Source organism: Symphalangus syndactylus, chromosome 16 (genome assembly GCF_028878055.3).
Source record: "Symphalangus syndactylus isolate Jambi chromosome 16, NHGRI_mSymSyn1-v2.1_pri, whole genome shotgun sequence".
NCBI lineage: Eukaryota > Metazoa > Chordata > Mammalia > Primates > Hylobatidae > Symphalangus > Symphalangus syndactylus.
In genome coordinates, this window is record NC_072438.2 from 91,819,953 (window position 1) to 91,844,757 (window position 24,805).

General features: G+C 40.2%; 1 long non-coding RNA gene across 1 annotated transcript in view; it reads right to left on the reverse strand.

Moving 5' to 3' along the window:
* LOC134732817 (uncharacterized) overlaps positions 1 to 24,805 on the reverse strand; it is a 109,458-nt gene that overhangs the window by 31,509 nt on the left and 53,144 nt on the right. Inside the window, exon 2 of the long non-coding RNA XR_010116379.1 lies at positions 3,343 to 3,385. This is a non-coding gene — a long non-coding RNA (uncharacterized lncRNA). The remainder of the gene's footprint in view (positions 1 to 3,342; positions 3,386 to 24,805) is intronic.

Below are 24,805 nucleotides of genomic sequence, written 5' to 3' on the forward strand. Positions count from 1 at the left end.
AGTTGAGTTCTTCCAGATGTTGCTCTCTGACAGGGAAGCACTGAGTGTTCCTACACAAAGTCTCATGATCACCACACTCTTCTTCCCCTAAATGCACAGATTCTCCATGCCAAAAGGTCACTGCTGGAGGATGGGGAAGGGGTGGCATCAGCAATTTAAGACTGCCTTTCGTACCCTCTTCAGTGCCTTTTTCAGTAATATAAATTAAAACAAGTTACTGTGATCAATCACCTGATTTTTGGTTCTTATAAAGGTGCTTTTCTGTGTGGATAGTTGTTCAATTTGGTGTTCCTACAGGGAGGACAATCAGTGAGCTTCTATTTGGCCATGTTCCTCTGCCTCTCTCTCCTATAAACAGGAGTTTGACCTTACATAGTTGCAGGAGCTGGTTAAGTGGCACCTGCAAAGCTGTTGTCCTGGAGTCTGATGACGATGCTTAAAGTCTACAAGGCAGGCAAGCAGGAAGAGAAGATGGTTATAAACTAGAAGAGGGGCATGGGCAAGGTGGTACCCAGAGGACAAACTGGATCTCATAATATATCAGTTTTTATTGCTTCTAAGCTTTATGATGCAGGAGTCCTGAAGAAGTTTGGGCCTTTGTCAGGGAGCTAAGCACACACTAGTGCAGGAGAGCTACAGGCTGCCAGTCAGGTTGCTGCCTAATGCCAGCCAGCCAACGGTCCAGCAACCATGCGTGTGAGCTTAAAAAAAAAAAAAAAGCTGCCACTTCACTTCCACCTTCCAAATCTCCCATAAGACTCTCTCCTGAGGCCTGCCCTGACCAAAACATAAGGGAATTCTGAGAAAGGTAGTTCAGTCTAGCCAACACGACACATTACGAATGAATGATCTCAGGATGGCTGCATAAAAAATTACCCTAACAGTAATGTAAAGCTATTTGTTATGCTCATATATTCAGGGCTTTAGAAATTGAAATAACGCAATGTGACCATGACTCATCTCTGCTCCACAATATCTAGGACCTTGAACACTGGGGACAGAAGTGATCTGAAGGCTCGTTCACTCACTTGTCTGGTAGGTGATGCTAGTGGAGTCTGGGAGCCCAGCTCCTTTCATGTGAACTTTTCCTGGTTTGTCCTTCCTCACAGAGCTGCAAGTGGTTCCAAGGGTAAACATCTGAGAGAGGGCCAGGTCCATATAAAGGGAGGTTGTACCCTTTATATGACTCAGCTTTGGTCACATACTATCACTTCCACCACTTTCTCATGGTTGGAGCAGTCACGAGTCTCACATTCATGGGGAAGAAACACAGACATGACTTCTCTGTGGGGAGATAGACAATTGCGTTGAAATAAGAGCATATGCGGTGATCTATGTACATACTACACAGGTAGCCATCACTGGAAAACTCACCTGCCACAATGACAATAGTGAATAGTGCTTGACATCATCGCATATTACAGGGAAAATCGTCACAGTGTGATTTTGTTTAATTTGGAAATTAATTTTATTCTGACACTGTAGGATAAAAAATTCAACCAACTCTTAATGTTCTGTGCTCCAAACACTGGAACAATCCAAGGCTTCCAGAGGGTGTGAAGGAGCAAAAAATGAGTAAAGATTACACATCGCAGATGCATTAAAACCCTTTTCCTTGTAAGTGCCCAACTTAAACTGGCTTAAAGCACGACAGAGGCCGGGCGCGGTGGCTCACGTCTGTAATCCCAGCACTTTGGGAGGCCGAGGCGGGCGGATCACGAGGTCAGGAGATCGAGACCATCCTGGCTGACACGGTGAAACCCCCGTCTCTACTAAAAATACAAAAAATCAGCGAGGCGATGTGGCGGGCGCCTGTAGTCCCAGCTACTTGAGAGGCTGAGGCAGGAGAATGGCGTGAATCCCGGGGGGTGGAGCCTGCAGTGAGCCTAGATTGCGCCACTGCACTCCAGCCTGGACGACAACGAGACTCCATCTCAAAAAAAAAAAAAAAAAGCACAAGAGAAAAGTTATTGGTTTGTATAAGTGGAAAGTCCAAGGAGTGTTTCTGATTTCAGGAAGGGTTTGATTCATGGATTAAGAATTCTGACTGACCCTATTCCTCCTGCCCCAGCTTGGCTCCATCATTTTCAGTGAGGATCCCAGCCTAAAACAGAAGTCTACACTGACCTTAGGACTTTTAATTATTGATAAAAATAACATTTTTTCCTGATCATGCCAGCAAAATGCCTGGGAAACACTCTGATTGGTCTATCTTGGGTCATATTCTCATTGCTGAACCAATTACAGTGACCAGAGACGTGGATAAGTTTTATTGGCTATCCCTGGGACCAGCTAGAATACAGAGTTTTAACCATACCACATGGCCAGAGTAGGGACTAGACAGTGGTTCAGGAATGTTTCCCAGATAAGGAGATGTGGAGCAGACTAACACATTCAGCGTCCCTACCCCAAGGAGAATGATATCATCATTACTAATATTTCAATGGTCAGTCAATAGCTAGTTAGTTGTATACATGGATATCCACATGATTCGCTTTAAAATAAAATAATTTTACTTTGTAGGAATATAAGAAAAAGAGCATCTTAAGTAAATATAAAGAACACTACTTAATTGTACCCCAGAAGAAACTGTATACTAACATTAGTTGCAACCCAGCCACTGAGAAACTATTACACCTCACATCCGCATACATGAGCTCAAGTAGTTGACCTAGGTGTTCATTTGCTAGGGCTGCCATAACAAAGTACCACAACTGCAAGGCTTAAACAGTGGAAATTGGCTTACAGTTCTGGAAGCTAGAAGTCCAAGATCAAAGCATTGGCAGGGTTGGTCCCTTCCGAGGCTGTGAGGAAGAATCTGTTCTAGGCCTCTCCCTTAGTCTCAGGTGGTTTGCGGGAACTCTTTGTGTTCCTTGGCCTAGAGAAACACCATCCTGATCTCTGTGTCTAAATTTCCCCTTTTTATAAAGAAACCAGTCATACTGGATTAAGGCCTTCCCTAATGACTTATTTTAACTTGATCTGAAAAGACGCTATCTCCAAATAAGGTCACATTCTAAGGTTCTGGGGTTTAGGACTTTAACATACCTTTGGCAGGGACACAATTCAACCCATAAAAGCTTGATTTCATTTTAGAAAGGTGTCATATCAGATATTTTAAGTACACTTAACACACAGTTGGTACTCCCTAAAATTCACAAGTTTCAGAAGCTTCTTAGCAAAGACCATTATGTCTTTCTGGAACACTTTACGCCACCATGAAAAGTACAGGCTCTTATCAAAAGCAAAAACTAGTATTTCCTCCCAGGTTAGCATAATATGATCATTGAATATTTCTTGATTACTTGGATATTCACTTACAAGATATGATATAACACTTACCTCTTTCCACAAGTACTAGGAACGACCAAGCCTAGTTCCAAACCTGGAAAGGAAAAAGCAAACATTGTCTCTGTCAGAGACAAGCTAATATCAATCATTATTGTCAGATTAATCACAAATGCCATTCACAGTAAAAACTTTTCATGCAAATTAATCAAGTATAATTGAATACTTGGAAGATAATATACTGTGTTAGAGAACTATATCCAGTATGAAAAGTCTTGAGATACTAGTTGGCTTGGAGGAAATAAATATGAAGCAAAGTTTACACATTATTTCTTCAATTTTTTTTTTTTTTTTGGAGATTGTGTTTCGCTGTTGTTGCCCAGGCTGGAGTGCAATGGCACGATCTCGGCTCACTGCAAATTTCGCCTCTCGGGTTCAAGAGATTCTCCTGCCTCAGCCTCCCGAGTAGCTGGGGTTACAGGCACGTGCCACCACGCCTGGCTAATTTTGTATTTTTAGTAGAGATTAGGTTTCTCCATGTTAGTCAGGCTAGTCTCGAAATCCCGACCTCAGGTGATCTGCCCGCCTTGGCCTCCTGAAGTGCTGGGATCACAGGCATGAGCCACTGCACCTGGCCTATTTCTTCAATACTTTTAAAGTTATATTTTTTCTAGAGTCAGCAAAAACAGTGATTTCTTTCATAAATGGAAAAAGCCATAATCTGTCACCAGCTCACAAATATAATTGAATCCCCAGCTGGTGCACACTCTTAGAAATGGAGGTTGAAGTCCTATCTATTAACTTAAATTTTGGACTAATGTATGGTTTCTTGTTCATTAAACTGTTAAATCCTCGGTTAGAGGTTGTATCTATGAATTATTGATTATCCCTAAATTTAACTGGATTTTTTTGGGGGGGGAATCTAGAGTTCCAATCTATAGGGGCTGAAATTTTTAATCTATAATGCTCATTCTTAATTTTTCCAGTCATACCATGGGCATGTCCATATTTACCATATTAAGAAGGTGAAATCAAATTTTCAAAGTATTAATAGATAGTATCTCTCCCAAATCAAAGTAGTAAGTGCTTTCCAAGCAAACAGAAAGATTGACTACACCATGTACAGGTAACCAAAGAATGTGGAATGCTAGATTGTTAGAAATCCACATTTTAATTGTTTTGCGTTTTTATTGATCAAACAAGGATGAAGACACAAAGACAATCCACATTCAATTTTATTGTTAACCTTCCTAGGTGTGATAACAGTATCATGGCTACGTAAGAGACTGATGCATGCTCTACTTCCTAGAGATGAATGTGAAGATACCAGCAATTCATTTTTGAATGATTCTACAAAAAACACATTTCTAACATATACATATATGTATAAATTGCACATGCATAATACTAAAAATTGTTGAGCTTAGAATTCAGTTATTTATCATACTATTATCCCATATTTCTGTATATTTGAACAAAGTTATAATAAAAAATTCGGGAAGAAAAGGGATGGCAAAGATGTGGAAGGTTTTATCCTGCTGGTAAATTATTCTGTTCCTATTGCATCCAAGGTTCACCTCATCACTCCCCCATCCACCACCCCAAAAAACATAGTAAGTCTCAGTATCCTTTAAAATATTGCTAGGAAGCAAAAATAGTCCCTCTGCCATCTACAAATTGTTGTCTACTTATTTTCAGAGTTAAAAGAGCTATTTTGAGTAAGGCGTGTAGGACGGAACTTGGCACAGTGCAAGTCCTCAATACAAGCTGGCTGATGTGACTATTAGTATCTAAAACACAATGCAGATCAGGTGTCATGGCTCACACCTGTAATCCAAGTTCTTTGGGAGGCCAAGGTGGGAAGATCACTTGAAGCTGGGAGTTCCAGACCAGCCTGGGTGACTTAGTGAGACCCCAACTCTATAAAATATAGATATATTTTTAATTAACTGGGCATGGTGGTGCATGCCTGTAGTCCTAGCTACTCAGGAGGCTAAGGCAGGAGGATCACTTGAGCCCAGGAGTTCTGACTGCACTGTTGCACTGCAGCCTGGATGACAGAACAAGACTCTATCTCTAAAATAACAAACAAACAAAAATACAATGCAGACTGCCTATGCTGGCAGCTAAGGGCCACTAGGAAATTACACGCTTCATTAGGGAGAAAAGATCCTTTCTAGCTCTGGTGGATAGAGGGGGTGAGACAGAGTAGGCAGGATTGGAGCTTCCATTGGCAGGAAGATTAGAATTCAGTGACATGGAAAGGAGGGCTCAGCTATTTTACCCCTTTGAGAAGAACAGGTAAAGCCACAGAAAAGTGTGTCCTTCAGACATATCAGGGCACAGGGAGGGAACAGCTGGTATTCTGAATCCAGAAGATTCCCCTTCCCATCAAGCATTTGATGGAAAGAGGAAGCTTGTATCAGAAAGACCAGAGAGCTGAAAAGATCCAGCACAGAATATCTGAAAAGGTGAAACACCTCTCTTCTTCTATAATCTCTTTATTCCCATGCTCCACCACACATTTGCACACACGTGTGCATATCCTTGCATGCACGCACACACAAAAACTTTCTTCATCAGTAATTCAGGAAAGAAAGGAAACCTTCCTTTAAGATGTGAAGTTTTAATTGGACCAATCCTGATCCCAACCTAAAATGACATGACGTGAAATCACTATGGTAAACACTTGTTACAGTGAAATTAAGCAAGTAGTTTTTCTGGCACGTGAAGCCAGAAAAACCACTCATTCCAAATATTTGTTGATGTGCTATTAATAATGTCTGCCTTTTCATATGAAACTTCAAATTTTCTTTGCAAAACTTTAAGGAGTTAAAAGTTGCTGCCTGAGCCATATCACATTGGTAGGCTAAGTTGCTACTAAACAAAAGAGGACTACAACTAAAAACAGCTAAAAATATGGCATACTACACTACAGAAAGAGATTCTCCACACGCTCTCTCCTTTGATCGTCTGACACGCTCAGGAGGCAGTTGGGTGTGAGCCCAGTTTGCCTTACGCTCTTCTGTGGGGAATTTGAAAGGTAAAGTTCAAAAGGGCATCTCTGGGGCCTGACTGTGAACTTCCAGTCTGAGCATCTGCAGCATGGTTCTATTCCAGCAGGAGATGGATTCCATCTGTGAGCTTTGTTGGCTGAAACGTTTAACATATCTGAACCTCAATTTCTTCATCCCTACTTTCTGCCTAGATTATTATGTGGCTCAAAGAAGGTATATGAAAGCATTTTATGAATTTTAATGTACTTTATAAATGTTATTGGTTGCTACAAACAGAATATTTGAGTCCCCCTTGCACCCTTCCCCCGCTGCTTTATTTCTATGCTGAAACCAGAATCTCCAATGGGATAATATTTGGAAGTGGGCCCTTTGGGAGGCAATTAGGGTTAGATTAAGTCATGAAGGTGAGATGAAATAACCTTATAAAAAGACACAGGATCTCTCTCTCTCTCTCTCTCTCTCTCAATCTGTTTCTCTCTCTCTCCACCCACACGAAAGAAGGCCAGAGGAGGACATAACCAGGAAGAAGGCTCTCACCAGAACCTAACCATGCTGGCACCCTGATCTTAGATTTCCAGCCCCCAGAACTATGAGAAAGAAATATTTATTACTGAAGTCATCCAGTCTATGGTATTCTGTGATAGCCTGAACTGACTGAGGGACACCAGTGTTGTTCTCAATAATCAATTCTCTGAAGAACTTCCAGAGAAAAACTTAATAAAGTGCAATTAAGAGTTTTACTGTTAATTGATTAATTACTTAATTACCCATTTGCTGGGTGCTAACTGTGGACCAGGAACTGTGCACAGCTTTTTGCACATGTAATTTCAGTATAACCTTCAGGATGATTCTCTGAGATGTGTGTTATTTTTATTCCCATTTTACAGGTGAAGAAGTATATAACTACCCTTCCCAGGACCACACATCTAGGATGTGACAACCCAGGTTTCATACTTAAGAGTGTGGGCTCCACAGCTGGCCTTCTCCCCACTGCTGTGCCACCTCTAAAATTTGCATTCCTTGATTATACACAAGGGTTTATCGGAATTAATTTTACTGAATATATATCTCACAGAGACACCTCTCCAACAATGTCAGCTACATGGGCAACCAACGCTCATGTACACTGCCATGAGCGGAGGGCCACTGGCTCATGGAAAGGACCCTGCTCTTTCCCACACACAGCTCATTCTGACTGAAAAACACAGGCTAACCCAAACCCCACCCCCACAGCATGAGTACTCATGCTCAGGTTCTCCATCTAAAGCTCACCTCCCCTGGAAGCATCTTCCCTGAGGCCCTCTCTCTATCCCCCCACCTCCCAGAGCTGCGTTAATGCTCTTCTCCTGGGTTCCCAGGGCACCTGACTCTTCTAATTCATTGTGTAGCAGAGGGAAAAAACTTTATTTTTAGGAGGTGGTGAGAGAATTCTTTTGAAAAGAGAGGCTGGCTTAGTCAAAACAGAACTCTGCTAAGCCACAAGGCTAGATAATAAAGGGGGAGGGGATGCTTAGTGAGACAAGGGTTTGGAATGACATATTTATAAATCCATGTTTATAAGTCTGCAGAAGTATTGGGTGGAGGGAGGAGAGAGGACGTGCATGCCCTGGTCACACATACTTTCCCTGACCAGAGTCCTTTACAGCCAACGCCATGCTTCCACGTACAAACTGCTCCATGACTGTTTAAATATGATGAGGATTATTTTACTACTGAGTTCTTCCTGATTAATTGGGGGAAAGTTCTACATTCAGATCAGTGTTCTGTGCAAGCTAGATTAATACCAGGGCCACATCTAAATCCAGATGATTTGAAATGAACAGAATGTAGCATAATTTGTAAAAGAAATTGTCCATTTTTTTGGCCAGGCACGGTGGCTCACCCCTGCAATCCCAGCAATTTGGGAGGCCGAGGAGGGCAGATGACCTGAGGTCAGGAGTTCCAGAGCAGCCTGGCCAATATGGCGAAACCTTGTCTCTACTAAAAATACAAAAACTAGCCAGGCATGGTGGTGCATGCCTGTAATCCCACCTACTTGGGAGGCTGAGGCAGATTCTCGAACCTGGGAGATGGAGGTTGTCATGAGCCAAGATCACGCCACTGCACTCCAACCTGGGCGACAGAGCGTGACTGCATCTCAAAAAAAAAAAAGAAATTGTCCATTTTTAAGTATGGCCAATTCAGGTCTGCTAACAAAGTTTATTATAAAGGATGCTTCCTTGGATACCTAGTTTTCATATTTAAAGAAGATCCATTTGTAATTATCTTGTGAGCTATATATATAAATGTAGTTTCTAAAGCATTTCATGACCATATCTTGTATTTGAAATATATCCCATATCTATTTCATATATATATATATATATTTTTTTTTTTGAGACAGAGTCTCGCTGTGTCACCCAGGCTGGAGTGCAGTGGCGCAATCTGGGCTCACTTCAACCTCCACCTCCCGGATTCAAGCGATTCTTTTGCCTCAGCCTCCTGAGTAGCTAGGATTACAGGTGTGCACCACCACACCCGGTTAACTTTTGTATTTTTAGTAGAGACGGGTTTCACCATATTGACCAGGTTGGTCTCCAACTCCTGACCTCAGGTTATCCACCTACCTCTGCCTCCCAAAGTGCTGGGATTACAGGCGTGAGCTACCTTGCCCGGTCAATATGCTTTATATTAAAATATTAATTGATGTTATTTTTAAAAAAAATGTTTGCTAAATAAGAGACATCAGTTGAGTTTCAGTCAGAATTGTTACAAATTTTAAACAAATGAGGCATGTTTGTGACTAGCAATCTTACCTTTCCAGAAAATGTGATTTAGGTTATTAACATTAACATAAAATATATCAAGGAAAAATTATGCTCTTTATATATTTTTGTTTCTGCCAGTGGAAGAATGTCAGGATACAAAAATTGAGTCATTCTTACCACAAAAAGCTACATATTTAAATTCATACAAAAATACCTATACTAAAATGTTCAGATCAGGACTACTAACAATAGCCAAATATAAGAGACCACCCAAATGTCCATCAACTATAAAATGGATAAATATGGTTATTCTAGAATATATGTCTACTCTCGTATATTATTTTATATGTAATAATATTTTAATAAAATAATAGAGTCCACACAATGGAATATTATGCAGCATTGAGAACAAACATTGTACAACTACATTCTATGATGCGGATGAGTCTCTCAAACATATTGTTGAACAAAAAAAGCCAGACAGGAAAGATTTCATTTATATAAACTATGTAAATAGGCCAAACTAATGTAGGCCATTAGAAATTAGACCAACCATTACCTTCAGAGCGGGTGGTAACAGAGGGGATAGAGGGATACAGGGGTGTTTCTGGAGGGCTAGCAACTTTTTTCTTGCTTGGGCCCTGAATATATGGGCATTGCTGAAAATTTATTTATTGCATAGAGTTTTTCTGTATGCATGGTGTACTTCAATACAAAGTTTTTCTTTTTTTAACTAGAGTAAGAAAATAATACCGAGGTGGGAGGAGGGTAGAGAATGTGCCACAAAAGAAGTTATTTGTAGTTCACCGTGATTGAAGTTGCATTTGAATTCTGTCTGATAAATAACATAAAACAAAAGACTATAAACAAGTGCTAGAGCAGCTGCAGGACCAAACACACTTGACAGCAGTGAAGGTGATAAAGGGGACCACTCATCTGGCTTTGCCAGCCATTATGGAGATCAAATGCACAGACACAGCTGGAGGAACTGAGTGTCTATGGCAGTAGAAGTCACTCATATACACTGCTGGTGGGAATGTAAATTAGTACAGCCTCTATGGAAAACAGTGCGGAGGTTTCTCAAAGAACTAAAAGTTGGACTACCATTCGACCCAGCAATCTCACTGCTGGGTATCTACCCAAAAGAAAAGAAATTATATTTAAAAAGATACCTGCACTCGTGTGTTTATTGCAATGCTAGTAACAAGAGCAAAGACATGGAATCAACCTAAGGCCATCAACAGATGAATGATTAAACAAAATATGGTAAATACACACCATGGAGTGAAAAGCCATAAAAACGAATGAAATCATGTCTTCTGCAGCAACATGGTTGGAACTGGAGGTCATTATTTGGTGCCAAGCACAGAAAGACAAATATCACGTTCTTACTCCTAAATAGGTGCTAAAACATGTGTTCACGTGGACATACAGAGTGGAATAATAGATCATGGAAACTTGGAAGGGTGAGAAGGTGGGAGGGGAGAGGATGATAAATTAGCGAATGGGTACGTTGTATGTTATTCGGGTAATCGGTACCCTAAAATCCCTGGTTTCACCACTACACAATCTATGCATGCAGCAAAATTGCAAATGTACCCCAAAAATTTGTACAAATAATTTTTTTAAAATCACTCCACATACAGCAACACACTGCAAAGGTCCAGGGAGGAACCCTTCATTTGCAAATTGTATGACTCGGGTAAATAATAATTTCTCAATTCCTTCACTTATCAAATGAGGCTAAGAGCATCTACCATGCAGGCTTGTTTTAAGGATCAAGGGAGAGAAAGTATGAGAATGTGTTTGTCCACTGCAAGGTCCTACACAAATGGAAGTTATCAACTTTGTGTGGTTTTATTTAGCGCCTTGTATAAACTAGATGCCAAAATCATGTCATTCCTGGCCACGGCAATTTTACAGTCTGAATATAGGGGTGTGTTTTTATACTTCAAGTCAAAATTATTCATCCAGAGCAACCCAGTGTCAGAAGCTGGAATGCTGTTTCATGATTCATTGACTAAACTTTTATTTAAAACACAAGATCCAAGAATTCAAAACAACCCCACTTTAATTCAGAATTATCCTTCATAATTTGTCAAAGAAATGAGTGCCTCATTATCTAGTGTTATATCACAAAATTTTATCACTCTGTGTTCAACTAATGCTCACACTTTTCATTTTTATGAGGTCTTCTTTCCAATGCATGTGGCACCTAACTCTAATTTAGTCTAATTTTGGATCCACAAATATAAACTTCACATTGCATTTCACTTATCTCTGAAATAAAGTTATTGTTCTAATTCTAAATTCCTTCCTCGAACACATTATTGTTTGTTGAATTATTGATCTTACTTAGAAAATTAGAATATTAGCTTTCAAGTCCTTTACATTAAAATGCCATTTGTTAATTTGCATTAAATAGCTGGCATTATGGGCCCACTGAGAATTAACTTTGCTTCTAGCTGTTAATTATTAACATTTTTTATCTTTGGCCTTCAAGTATTTGTTTTGATACCCTACTTTCCTATCTGTTCCAAGTTGTAAGTCATCAGGGAGGAAGGAATTAAGCTACCCGATTGCCCTAATGGCATTCACCCAGGGAGATCATTTATATTATGAACTAAAGTTTGTGTTTCAACAACTGGTAAAAATCAATCCATTTCAATACTGAGAATTAAAATACAGAGACTCCCTGGGTTTAATTATCCTGTGTATGACTGTCCAGAGACTTCTGCTTGCCTTTGGATTTCTGGCAATGGGGAGAACCGAGCTGATGGGGACATCCACTTCTTCCTAAAACACAGATAAATTCTGGATAAATATTACAAAATGTTTAAAAGTACACAGTTAAGTTCAAAAGTAAGGGAAATTTTCAGGTACTGCCAGAAACTAGGAGGGAGCTTGCAGGGAGATGACACCCTGGAGATACAGATGTTAGACAAAAGCCCCAACAGCTCAGGGCCAGGGTTTTATTGCCCGTGCTGGGAGAGGTGATGAGGTCTTAGACCGGTGGGAACTAGAGAGAGCTGGAACTGCCAGCCTTACATAAAGTCAGCACCTTTGAAGATCTTCTGCCTCCATTCAAAAGTTATTCTGTTATCAGAAATGAGGTTGTATTGTTATCTAGGGCTGTGTAAAAATTATTCCAAAACTTCACAGTTTTAAACCACAAACATTAATTATCTCACAGTTTCTGTGGGTGAAGCATCCTCATGTGGCTTAGCTGGGCCATCAGACTCAGAGTCTCTCACAAGGCTGCACTCAGGTGTCCAGTGGGGCTGAGTCTACTTCCAAGCCCACTCATGGGGCTGTGGCAGGATTAAGTTCCTCATAAGCTGTTGGCCTGAGGGCCTCAATTCATTTCTAGGTATTGGCCAGAAGCTTCCCTCGGCTTCTCACCACTGGGCCTCTCCATAAGGTGTCTTGCAATATGGCAGCCAGTTTCCCTCAGAGCAAGCAAGAGCCAAGAGAGGGCGAGATGGAAGCCAGAGTCTTTCTGTAACCTAATCTCAGAAGTGGCATCCCATCAGTTGTACCATATTTTATTTTTTTGTTAGGTCTAGCCACACTCAAGGGGTGGGAATTATACAAGAGCATAAATACCCAGGGACAGAGATGATTTGGGGCCCTTTTAGAAGCTGCCTACCACAGAGTTATTGGTCTGGATGTATGTGTTCTTGCCCAGGTGTGTAGTCATGAGAACCTTGGAGGAGGGTCCCCACAGAACTAAGACTCAGACCTCTAAGGAGGGAGTGCTGCCCAGCTGGTACTGCTGTCTCTGGAGATGGGATGAAATGAGGCTGGTACTGATGGTGTAGAGAAGCCAAGAACTGGAACCATTGCCATTGTTGGACTGGTGGACCATCACCAGGGTGATGCTTCAGGAATAGCAAACAAACAGGAAGTGGCAAGTCCTTTCTCTCCGCCCTCATGTGAAGCCCCCTATTGGCAAAAGCTAAAAGACAGCCACATGGCAAAGGGGAAATGTGTTTTGTAGAATACCAGCCCTGGCATCGTAAGACAGAGTGTGGAAGGAGGGGTTAAAGTTGAGGGCCTGTAGCTTAATAATCAGTACAAAAAGTCATGAGAAATATCTTCCTAACCACCCAGGAAAGTGTAAAGGAGGCTTATCTCTGCCTGTGGATCTGGGTGAAAAATAATTTTAAAGTCTCAAGTTTGAGAAATCAAAACAGTAATTTTGTACATAGTATAGGTGTGCAGTCTAAATGTACACTATTCAAATAGCGCAGGAATCTAAAAAAATAACAATCTCAGAGAAGTGAAACTCTGGTTACTAGCAAAGGCAGATGCAAAAACACTCTGTAAGGAGTAATGTTGAGCACCTTTTCATATACTTGTTTGCCATTTGCTTGCCTTCTTTTGAGAAATGTCTATTCAAATCTTTTGCCCATTTTTGAATTGAATTGTTAGAATTTTTCTGTAGAGTTATTTGAGCTCCTTATATCATCTGGTTATTAATCCCTTGTCAGATAGGTAGTTTTAAAATATTTTCTTCCACTCTGTGGGTTGTCTCTTCACTTTGTTGATTGTTTCCTTTGCTGTGCAGAAGCTTTTTAACTTGATGTAATCTCATTTGTCCATTTTTACTTTGGTTGCCTGTGCTTTCTGGGGTAGTATTCAAGAAATTTTTGCCCAGACCAATTCCTGCAGAGTTTTCCCAGTATTTTCTTTTAGTAATTTCATAGTTTGAGGTCTTCAATTTAAATCTTTAATCCATTTTGATTTGATTTTTATATATGGCAAGAGATACGGGTCTAGTTTTATTTTTCTTCATATGGATATCCAGTTTGCCTAGCACCATTTGTCAGAGACTGTCTTTTTCCTAATGTATGTTCTTGGCACCTTTGTCAAAAATGAGTTCATTGTAGGTGTGTGGATTTGTTTCTGGGTTTTCTATTCTGTTCCATTGGTCTGTGTGTCTGTTTTTATGCCAGTACCATGCTGTTTTGGTTACTATAGCTCTATAGTATAATTTTAAGTCAGGTAATGTGATTCCTCCAGTTTTGTTCTTTTTTCTCAGGATAGCTTTGGTTATTCTGGGTCTTTTGTGGTTCTGTACAAATTTTGGGATTTTTTTCCTATTTCTGTGAAGAATTTATTTGGTATTTTAATAGGGATTTCATTGACTCTTAGATCGTTTTAGGCAATATAGACATTTTAACAATATTGATTCTTCCAATCCATGAACATGGAATATCTTTCCATTTTTTTGGTATCCTCTTCCATTTCTTTCATTAGTGTTCTATAGTTTCATCTACCCTTTTTTTTTAATATAAAAACACTTTCCTCAAATGTCTGTTAATTTTGGGTGCATATTTAAAAGTGAGAATTTAAAAGCTAATTAGAGGCTCTGTGTGTCAAAAGAAAGTAAAACAATTCTGAGGAAACAAGCGATGCACAGAAGCAGAAGAAACAGAAAAAGAAGCAAAAAACAACTATAATATCTTCAGAATTATGAGAAAGGACAGCACATGCATGAAACAAAAACAGGAGATAATTTTAAAAGAAACAATGTGAGAACAAAAGTAATCTCCTAGAAAATAAGAATATGACAATAGAAAAACAAACTGAAAAAGTTTAAAAGATAACAGAGGGAAGAGGAGAGCTGTCAAACAAAGTGTAAAAAAGAGCTGAGGTTTCTATAGTAAGAAATCAGGGAGAGGGCAAGACGGCCAAGTAGATGGAACCAGGCAGAATAGCCATGACAAGGGACCAAGACGATTAGCACACTCCTAACAGATCTTCAGAGAGAAGGCACTGAGAGTGGATGGAGGGAAGACCACAGAAGCTGGGCCGAAGAGAGAGGAAGCTGAGAACTCTGCACAGGGCTACCATGCCCTGGGACTCTTTCCTGGCCCCCAGTGACTCCAGGGAAGCAAGTGAGCTGAACTGGCAAGGAGCGACCCCTCTCTCCATGGGCCTATAGAACCCCAGCAGGAGGAAACCCCTCGACCACGATGGACACTGGAGTTGGCAGCAACAGCTGCTTAGAGAAGTGGTAGGAACAGCAAGCCAGATGATGTGGGGCCCAGAGGGTTTGGTGTGGGAGCAGCTGGTGCAGAGCATAGCCAGGGATGGCCCTCCCCCTAGGCTCAACTTGCTCCCATAGGAGGCTTTAGCCCTAGGGTAACTGTCAGACCTGAACTCTGCCTGACGGTCTTTCCCATCAGATGGGCCTGGTCCAACCTGAGCACCCCTGGGTCTGCTGGCCTCTGTCAGGACCCCAGCCTCATTGTGCCTGCTTGCAGGGCAACCTAGGGTGCCCTGGGGGCCACACCATAGCTCCTACACTGGTGGGCCATGGCTGACCAGTGGAGAGCTCCAGCAGGGTGGCCCCCATGGCCACACACCAGCCCACTCCCTCCCTCCCCACACTGCAGCCTCCTCCCAGGCCCACACTAACCTCCCACATCACTTTGCTGGTGCATGCGTGGGCAGGTGGGTTTTACCTTCCTTGCCCCTCCAGCATGCATGTGTACATGCACCCTGCTCTGCCATTGCTGCAGTGGGAGTGCAGCCTGCTACCACTCCCAATGCCAGATGGCCATTGCAGTCGGAGCCTTGGCAGGCACAGTGTTCTGCCCCTGCCAGTGTTCTGCCCTTGCACCAACACTGCTGCAGAAGTTAAACCAGGCACAGAGAATAGCAGACCCTCCCCCACCCTGAGCCACTACCCCTGTCTCTGGCTCACAGAGAGCACACACAGACCTGTTCCTTTCACCCCTGCGTCACCACCACCACCAGCGTGAATAATACACAGTCACTAGCAGGGGCCCCTCTGCCTTGCTCAGCCATGATGCCTCCAGCACTGTGGTAAATGTCCACACAGAAGCAGGTACCCAGGCACCCACTAGCACCCTGCCACCACTGACAAGAGTACACCTCTCTGCAATCCTGCTGCTGCTGCTGCTGGCATATGAGAACACAAATGGATCCTATTCCTGCAACACTATGAAATGCTTTGGCAGACACCACTCATCAGAGTGTAGTGACCAGTGGTCAGACAGCACTTTCTCCCTACCCGCCCCGCCCCACCCCAGTGCAGTGATTTTCAAACCTCGAGAAGCCAGAGAACAAAGTCAGGCCTGACACAAATTCCTCAGAGTTAGAGCACACAGTCCAGGAGTTAGGAGCTGAGCACTGGATCCTAAAAGTTTTCCAGAAATGAAACCAGTAGCTGAATCCACCTTATACCATAATCAAACCCTCAAGGTCATCAAATAGGATAAAAGAAAAGAAAAGCCATCCAAAGGTTAGCAACTTTAAAGATTGAAGAAACATCAGCCCACAGAGATGAAAAAGAACCAATGCAAGAATTCTGAAATCTTAAAAAACCAGAATGCCTTCTTTCTTCCAAGCAACTGCACCACCTCTCCAGCAAGGGTTCTGAACTGGGCTGAGATGGCTTAAATAACAGAAATAGAATTCTGAATATGGATAGGAAAAAAATTATTAAGATACAGGAGTACCTTGAAACCCAATCCAAGGAAGCTAGGAATCACAGTAAAACAATACAGGAGCTAACAGACAAAACAGCCGGTGTGGAAAAGAATGGAACCAACCTGATAGAGCTGAAAAACAAAATACAACAATTGCATAATGCGATCACAAGTGTTAGTAGCAGAATAGACGAAGCAGAGGAAAGAATCTCAGAGATTGAAGGTTGGCTTTCTGAACAAAAGACAGTAGGACAAGAATAGAGAAAAAAGAATGAAAAGGAACAAACAAAACATCTGAGAAATATAGGATTATGTAAAGAGACCAAATCTATGACTCACTGGTGTCCCTGAAAGGGATGGGGAGAGTGTAAGCAACTTGGACAACGTGTTTTAGGATATCATCCATGAGAACTTCCCCAATTTAGCCAGAGAGGCCAACATTCAAACTTATGAAATGTAGAGAACCCCAGTAAGATACCTCAGGAGATCATCCCCAAGACACATAATCATCAGATTCTCCCAGGTCAAAATGAAAGGAAAAGTGTTAAAGACAACTAGAGAGAAAGGTCAGGTCACCTACAAAGGGAAGCCCATCAGCCTAACAACAGACATCTCAGCAGAAACGCTACAAGCCGGAAGAGATTGGAGGCCAATATTCAACATTTTTAAAGATAAGAATTTCCAACTCAGAATTTCATATCTGACCAAATTAAGTTTCATAAGCAAAGAAGAAATAAAATATTTTTCAGACAATCAAATGCTGAGGGAATTCATTACCATCAGACCTGTCTTACAAGAGCTCCTGAAGGAGGCACTGACTCTGGAAAGGAAAGACTATTACCAGTAACTGCTAAAACACACTGAAGTACACAGACCAGTGACTATAAAGCAACCACACAAATAAAGTCTGCATAATAACCAGTTAACATCATGATGACAAGATCAAATCTACACATATCAATACTAACCTTGAATGTAAACAGGTTAAATACCCCCAGTTAAAAGGCACAGAATGACAAGCTGAAGAAAGAACCAATACCCATTGGTATGCTATCTTCAAGAGGCCCATGTTACATGCAATGACACACATAGGCTCAAAATAAAGGGATGGAGAAATATCTACCAAGTAGATGGAAAACAGAAAAATGCAGTGGTTGCAATCCTAATTTTAGACAAAACAGAATTTAAACCAACAAAGATAAAAAAAAAAACAAAAAAAAAACAAAGAAGGGCATTACATAATGGTAAAGGATTCAATTCAACAAGAAGACCTAACTATCTTAAAGATATATGCACCTAACACAGGAACACTCAAAGCAAGTTCTTGGAGACGTTCAAAGAGACTTAGCCTCCCACACAATAATAGTGAGAGACTTCAACAGCCCACTGACAGTTTAGCCAGATCACTGAGACAGAAAATTAACAAAGATATTCAGGACCTGAACTCCGGACTGGATCGAATGGACCTGATAGACATCTACAGAACTCTCCACCCAAAAATAACAGAATATACATTCTTCTCATTGCCACATGGCACATACTCTAAAATCAACCACATAATCAAACACAAAACACTCCTTGGCAAATGCAAAAGAACCGAAAAAATAACAACCACTTTCTCAGAACATAACTCAATCAAGTTAGAAATCAAGACTAAGAAATTCATTCAAACCATACAGTTGCATGGAAACTGAACAACTAGCTCCTAAATGACTTTTGGGTAAATAATGAAATTAAGGCAAAAATCAGGAAGTTATTTGAAACTAATGAGAACAAAGATATAACATACCAGAATCTCTGGGACACAGCTAAGGCAAGATTGTGAAGGAAATTTATAGCACTAAATTTCCAGATCAGAAAGTTGGAAAGATCTCAATTTAACAGCCTAACATCACAACTAAAAGAACTAGAGAACCAATAGCAAACAAACCCCAAAGCCAGCAGAAGATAAGAAATAACCAAAATCAGAGCTGAATTGAAGGAGATTCAGATATGGAAAAACCATTCAAAAGATCAGCAAATCCAGGAGTTGGTTTTTTGAAAAAAATTAGTAAAAATAGACTGCTAGCTAGACTAATAAGAAAAGAGAGAGAATCCAAATAAACACAATTAGAAATGACAAAGGGGATACTACCAATGATCCCACAGAAATATAATCACCAGGGAATATTATGAACACCTCTATGACACAAACTAAAAAATCTAGAAGAAATGGATCAATTTCTGGAAACATACACCCTCTCAAGACTGAGTCAGGAAGAAAATGAACCCCTGAAAAAACCAATAACAAACTCTTAAATTAAATCAGTAATAAATAGCCTACCAACCAAAAAAAAACAAAAAAAAGCCCAGGACTGGACGGATTCACAGCTTAATTGTACCAGATGTACAAAGAAGAGCTGGTACCATTCCTGCTGAAACTATTCTAAAAAATTGAGGAGGATGAGTTCAGCATCATGCTAATAGCAAAACCTGGCAGAGACACAACAAAAAAAGAAAACTTCAGGCCAGTATCTTTGATGAACACTGATGCAGAAATCCTCAACAAAATACTGGCAAACCGAATCCAGTAGCACATCAAAAGCTTACTCACCATGATCAAGTAGGCTTTATCACTGGGATGCAAGGTTGGCTCAACATGTGCAAATCAAATATTATCACACAGAACTAAAGACAAAAGCCACATGATTATCTCACTAGATGCAGAAAAGGCTTTCAATAAAACTCAACACCCCTTCATGTTAAAAACTCCTAATAAACTAGGTACTGAATGAACATACCTCAAAATAGTAAGAACCATTTATGACAAACCCATGGCAAACATCATACTGAATGGGCAAAAGCTGGAAGCATTCCCCTTGAAAACTGGCACAAGACAAGGATGCCCTCTCTCACCACTCCTATTCAACACAGTATTGGAAGTCATGGCCAGAGCAATCAGGTAAGAGAAAGAAATAAAGGGCATCCAAATAAAAAGAGGGAAATTCAAACTATCCCTGGCTGCAGACAACCTGATCCTATTTCTAGAAAATCCCATCACCTCAGCTCACAAGCTCCTTAAGCTGATAAATAACTTCAGCAAAGTCTCAGGATACAAAATCAATGTACAAAGACCACTAACATTTTTATACAACAACAACAGTCAAGCCAAGAGCTAAATCAGGAACGCAGTCCCATTCACAATTGCCACAAAAAGAATAAAATACCTAGGAACACAGCTAACCAATGAGGTGAAAGATCTTGACAAGGAGAACTACAAAACACTGCTCAAAGAAATCAGAGATGACACAAACAAATGGAAAAATATTCTGCGTTCATGGATAGGAAAATTCAAAATCATTAGAATGATTGCACTGCCTAAAGTGATTTATAGATTCAATGCTATCACAATTAAACTACCAATGACATTCTTTACAGAACTAGAAAAAAACTATCTTAAAATTCATATGGAATAAAAAAAAAAGAGCCTGAATAGGCAAGGCAATCTTAAGCAAAAACAACAAAGCTGAAGCCATTATGCTACCTGACTTCAAACTATACTACAGGGCTACAGTAACCAAAATAGCATGAAAATTCATTTCAGCAGGTTTTAATAACATCAGTACGTAACACTGATTTAGCACCAGCTGTGTGCAAATCCCCGTGTCTTATGTGCAGCATCTTATTTAACCCTCCTGACAATCCTATGCAATTGGTGCTGCGGCGATGCCCATTTTATAGAGGAGGAACTGAGATATAGAGAGATCGATTAGCCTACCCAGAAAGCCAGGGACCAGCAGATCAGGGTTTGAATCCAAGTCTTGTCAACTCCAAAGTTCAACAACTCCCCTGGAGCAGGGTTTCTCAACTTGGGCACTACTGGCCTTCTGGCTGGATAATTCGAGGCTTTCCTGTGCCTTGTTAGGATTGTTTATTGGCATCCTTGTTCTCTACCTACTAGACGCCAGTAGCACCTTGCCCAGCTGTAACAAATAAAAACTGTCTCCAGACATCTCAAAAGCCCACTGGCATTTTGTTAGCTCACTAGCACTTCCATGTAGTCTGGAGATAGGAAGACACTGTTCTGGGTGTCTTCCTGTCCCCAGACTAAAGGCAACAGCCCTCTCCTTCAATCAGCAGAACAGAGGTCAGGAAATGGGCTCCGGATTCATGGTCTATGTAGGACTTGCAGTCACTCTACACCTTCATCATCTCGGCTTTAAAATGAAAGAGGATCAGATGTAATCTGAGGGTTTGGTCAGTTCAGAAATCCCATGATTCCCATATAACATGGAAGTATTTTTGAGTGTGGAGATCCATGTTCCAAAAGTGCTATGTTTTGCAGGCACAAGGTGCAGCTGCCTATTCCATCCACCATGCCCCCTGGTTTGACTGACTCATTAAAATGACCTGAAAATGGGAGCTCCTGGAACAAATGGTTAGTTATTAAAGACGAAAAGCAACTTGTTCATCTTCTCATTTGTAGTCAAGTAAACTGGTCATCTACTCCATAACATTCTAACATTTTACTCAATATACCTTAGCACCCAGAAGAACACAGAGCAATTAACAATATTAAGACACTTGATTGTACTCCAAGAGGGAGAGAACTACTAGAAAATTCTGAAACAGAAAACCATTCCCCTTTGCTTAAAATGATAGCTTTTTTTCTTTAACATCATTAGTTCTTACAAAAATTAACTTGTTTTCCCAAATAAAACCTTTGTTAAATTTAAGTTTTTTCAACAGACCTTTGAGACTCTCAGTGAATGAAAATGTAGGGCCCAGTTATGCAGAATCTAATACGTTTACAGCTCTTTTTCTATTTTTCCTTCAACTTTTAAGTTCAGGGGTCCATGTTCAGGATGTACAGGTTCGTTACATAGGTATATGTGTGCCATGGTGGTTTGTTGCACCTGTCAACCCATCACCTAGGTATTAAGCCCAGCATCCCTTAGCTATTCTTCCTGATGATCTCCTTCCCACTACCCCCACCTCTGACAGGACCCAGTGTATGTTGTTCCCTCTATGTGCCCATGTGTTCTCTTCATTCCGTTCCCACTTATCAGTGAGAGCATGCAGTGTTTGGTTTTCTGTTCCTGTGTTAGTTTGCTGAGGATAAAGGCTTCCAGCTCCATCCATGTGCTTGCAAAGGACTTGATCTCGTCCTTTTTTTGGCTTTTTATGGCTGCATAATATCCCATGGTGTATATGTACCAGTCTATCATTGATGGCCGTTTGGGTTGATTCCATGTTTTTGCTATTGTGAATAGTGCTGCAATAAACATACACATGCATGTATCTTTATAACAGAATGACTTATATTCGTTTGGGTATATAACTAGTAATGGGATTGCTGGGTCAAATGTTATTTCTGCATTTAGATCTTTGAGAAATCATTACACTGTCTTCCACAATGGTTGAACTAATTTACATTTCCACCAACAGTGTAAAACTGTTCCTTTTTCCCTGCAACCTTGCCAGCATCTGTTGTTTCTGGACTTTTTAATAATTGCCATTCTGACTGGCATAAGATGGTATCTCATTGTGATTTTTGCATTTCTCTAATGATCAGTTATGTTGACCTTTTTTTTATGTTTGTTAGCCACATGAATATCTTCTTTTGAGAAATGTTTGTTCATGCCCTTTGCCCAGTTTTTAATAGGGTTTTTTTTTCTTGTACATTTGTTTAAGTTCCTTGTAGACTCTGGATATTAGACTTTTGTCAGATGGATAGATTGAAAAAAAAATTCTCCCGTTCTGTAGGTTGTCTGTTCACTCTGATGACAGTTTTGTTTTGTTTTGTTTTTGCTGTGCAGAAACTCTTTAGTTTAATTAGATCTCGTTTGAAATGATAAAATGCCAAAAGCAATTGAAACAAAAGCAACATTTTAGTCACGAAATCTTTGCCTGTGCCTATGTCCTGAATAGCATATAGCCTAGGTTGTCTTCCAGAGTTTTTATAGTTTTGGGTTTTACGTTTAAGTCTCTAATCCATCTTAAGTTAATTTTTGTATGTGTGAGGAAGGTGTCCAATTTCAATTTTCTGCATATGGCTAGCCAGTTCTCCCAGCACCATTTGTTAAACAGAGAATCCTTTTCCCATTGCTTGTTTTTGTCAGGTTTGTCAAAGATCAGATGGTTGTAGGTGTGTGGTCTTATTTCTGAGTTCTCTATTCTGTTCCTTTGGTCTATGTGTCTGTTTTTGTACAAGTACCACGCTATTTTGGTTATTGTAGCCTTGTAGTATAGTTTAAAGTTGGGTAGGATGATGCCTCCAGCTTTGTTCTTTTTGCTTAGGATTGTCTTGGCTATATGAATTTTTTGTTGTTGTTGTTCCACATGAATTTTAAAATAGTTTCTTCTAATTCTATGAAGAATGTCAATGTTAATTTAATATGAATAGCATTGAATCTATAAATTACTTTGAGCAGTATGGACATTTTCACAATATTGATTCTTCCCATCCATGTGCATGAAATGGTTTTCCATTGTTTGTGTCCTCTAATTTCCTTGAGCAGTGGTTTATATTTCTCCTTGAAGAGGTTATTTATTTCCCTTGTTAGCTGTGTTCCTAGGTATTTTATTCTTTTTGTAGCTATTGTGAATGGGAATTTATTCATGATTTGGCTCTCTGCTTGCCTGTTGTTGGTGTATAGGAATGCTAGCAATTTTTGAGCACTGATTTTGTATCCTGAGGGTTTGCTGCTTATCAGCTTAAGAAGCTTTTGAGCTGAGACAATGGGATTTTCTAAAAATAGGATTATGTCATCTGCAAACAAAGACAATTTGACTTCCTCTCGTCCTATTTGAATATGCTTTATTTCTTTCTCTTGCCTGATTGCCCTGGCCATGACTTCCAGTACTATGTTGAATAGGAGTAGTGAGAGAGGGCATCATATGCTTTATTTCTTTCTCTTGCCTGATTGCCCTGGCCATGACTTCCAGTACCATGTTGAATAGGAGTAGTGAGAGAGGGCATCCTTGTCTTGTGCCGGTTTTCAAGGGGAATGCTTCCAGCTTTTGTCCATTCAGTATGATATTGGCTGTGGGCTTGTCATATATGGCCCTTATTATTTTGAGGCATGTTCCTTCAATACCTAATTTATTGAGAGTTTTTAACATGAAAGGATGTTGAATTTTATTGAAGGCCTTTTCTGCTTCTATTAAGATAATCATGTGGTTTTTGTCTTTAGTTCTGTTCATGTGATGAATCACATTTATTGATTTGCATATGTTGAAGCAACCTTGCATCCCAGGGATGAAGCCAACTTGATCGTGGTAGATAAGCTTTTTCATGTGCTGCTGGGTTTGGTTTGCCAGTATTTTATTGAAGATTTTTGCATCAGTGTTTATCAGGGATATTGGCCTGACTTTTTCTTTCTTTGTTGTATCTCTGCCAGGTTTTGGTGTCAGGATGATGCCGCCCTCATAGAATGGCTTAGGAACAAGTCCCTCCTTTTCCAATTTTTGGAATAGTTTCAGTAGAAATGGTACCAGTTCTTCTTTTTTCCTCTGGTATAATTCAGCTGTGAATCTGTCTGGTTCTGGGCTTTTTTTGGTTGGTAGGCTATTTATTACTACCTTAATTTCAGAACTTGTTATTGGTCTATTCAGGGGTTCATTTTCTTCATGGTTCAGTGTTGGGAGTGTGTACATGTTCAGGAATTTATCAGTTTCTTTTTGATTTTCTAGTTTATATGCACAGAGGTATTTACAGTATTCTCTGATGGTTGCCTGTATTTCTGTGGCATCAGTAATGATATCTCCTTTATCATTTCTGACTGTGTTTGATTCTTCTCTCTTTTCTTCTTTATTAGTCTAGCTAGTGGTCTATTTTTTTTTTAAAGCAGCTCCCAGATTAATTGATTTTTGAAGGGGTTTTCATGTCTATCTCCTTCAATTCTGCTCTGATCTTGGTTATTTCTTGTCTTCTGCTAGCTTTGAGGTTTGTTTGCTCTTAGTTCTCTAGTTCTTTTGGTTGTGTTGTTAGGTTAATTTGAGATCTTCCTAGCCTTTTGATGTGGGCATTTAGTGCTATAAATTTACCTCTTAACACTGATTTAGCTGCATCCCAGATATTATGGTGCATTGTCTCTGTTCTCATTGGTTTCAAATAATTTCTTGATTTCTGCCTTAATTTCATTATTTACCCAGGAGTCATGCAGGAGCAAGTTGTTCAATTTCCATGTAGTTGTGAGGCTTTGAGTGAATTTCTTAGTCTTGAGTTCTAATTTGATTGCACTGTGGTCTGTGAAACTGTTTGTTATGATTTCAGTTCTTTTGCATTTGCTGAGGAGTGTTTTACTTC